Below are 1,891 nucleotides of genomic sequence, written 5' to 3'. Positions count from 1 at the left end.
CCAAGGGCTGGATCCCTCTGCTCTGGAGCCAGGCTGGGAGAGCTGGGGGGGGTCACCTGGAGAAGAGAAGGCTCCAGGGAGACCTGAGAGCCCCTTCCAGGGCCTAAAGGGGCTCCAGGAGAGCTGGGGAGGGACTGGGGACAAGGGATGGAGGGACAGGACACAGAGAATGGCTTCCCACTGCCAGAGGGCAGGGTTAGATGGGATGTTGGGAAGGAATCCTTCCCTGTGAGGGTGGGGAGGCCCTGGCACAGGTTGCCCAGCAAAGCTGTGGCTACCCCTGGATCCCTGGAAGTGTCCAAGGCCAGTCTGGACAGGGCTTGGAGCAACCTGGGCTGGTGGAAGGTGTCCCTGCCCATGGGAGGGGGTTGGAATGAGATGGTCATTCATATCCCTTCCAACCCAGCCATCCTGTGCCAGGACATCCACGTGTGCCTGTGTGCATGTGCCTGGCTGCAAACATTTCTGTGGTGTCCACGTGTGTAAAGAACTGTGCAGACACTTGTGTGTGTGTGGCTGTGCCTACACTGGGGTGTAGGCACTGGGGTGCACCCTTTGGAACAAGAAAGAGGAGCTTTTCTGGGAAAAAGATGAAAAGCAAAGCTCCCAGCAGAGCTCTCAGTGTGGGATTGGGGTAGGAGGCAGGGGGATGGGACACAGCCCTGCCCAAAGGAGGGACAGGCACAGGAGCTCGGTCTCCAGGCATGCAGAGGAGGAAATAGGAGAACACAGCTAGCCAGGAACAACTAAGAGGGTTTTGCACCATCATTCGCAGCAGTGTCAGTGTCAGACCAGGAAAATCTGGGCTGGAAAAGCAGAGAGCTCAGCTGAACTGGGAGCAGACTGCAATCCTGGTGCCAAGGGCTGGTAGGGCTGGTGGATGCCAGGGTGGATATGAGCTGGCAGTCACTCAGGGCAGGCAAGACAAGCTGCCTGCTGGGTCTGTGTGGAGGGACACAGCTGGAAGCAGAAGGACACTGCTGTCAGTGCTCAGTGCTGGGAAAGCTGTCCCTGGAGTGCTTTGTTCAGTTGTGAGCTCCCAGTTCAGTTCAGTGTGGAGAAACTGGAGAAGGACCAGTCAAGGCAACCAAGATGGTCAAGGCCTAGGGCACATGATCTCCAGGAGAGGCAGAGGGACAAGGCTGGTTCAGTAGAGGTGGAGGGAAGGCAACACCTCCTCTGTTGGGTGAGACTGAGCAAGGTCTAAGAGCAGTCCATGAATTTTTGAAAGGCCATTAGACAAGGATTGACAGAGCCAAACTCTTCCCACTGGTGCCAGACAGCACAGGAAGGGTCAACAAACACAAACTGGAGCTTAGGAGGTTCAGGTTGGGCATTAGGAAACAGCCTTCAGGAGAGTGGTGCAGCCTTGGGCCAATTGCCAGAGAGTCTTTATCCCCCAGCACTTACAGGGTTCAACTGTACAAAGCCCTGCTTATCCTGACCTAGTCCTGGGCTCATCCCGCTCCAGGGAAGCTGGGCTGGAGACTTCCAGGGGTCTCTTTCCACCAACATTGTTGTGGTGGTTCAGTTGATAAGGTTCATGTTGCTCAGGTTCTGTTTCTGTGGCAGCTGCTCTCCCATGGATGTGCACTGTTCTTCAGGTTGTCGCTCTCCTACCCCTCTTCCCCCATGCTCTCTACACAAGGTGTCTGCCCTGTCACAAATTCCAGCCTAGATCCTTGTTGCACAGACAATTTCTCTTTAATAATAAGGAGCCACCTTGTCCTTCCTAGAGGCCTTTTCCAGGGCTTTGACCTTGGTCCTGCAGTTCTGCAATGTGGCCTCAGAGCAGAACCGCCATGTGAGGCTCTGCCTGGGTGTCATCAGAGCTGCTGTGAGCAGAATTCTGTCTGCAGGAGGTGAAAGAGGGAGGAATTGCTTGCAGTGG

This window comes from Manacus candei, unplaced genomic scaffold (genome assembly GCF_025592945.1).
Source record: "Manacus candei isolate 608988 ecotype Guabito, Panama unplaced genomic scaffold, ASM2559294v1 h1tg000112l, whole genome shotgun sequence".
Classification (NCBI taxonomy): Eukaryota; Metazoa; Chordata; class Aves; order Passeriformes; family Pipridae; genus Manacus; species Manacus candei.
Note: the sequence above shows the minus strand (reverse complement) of the source record.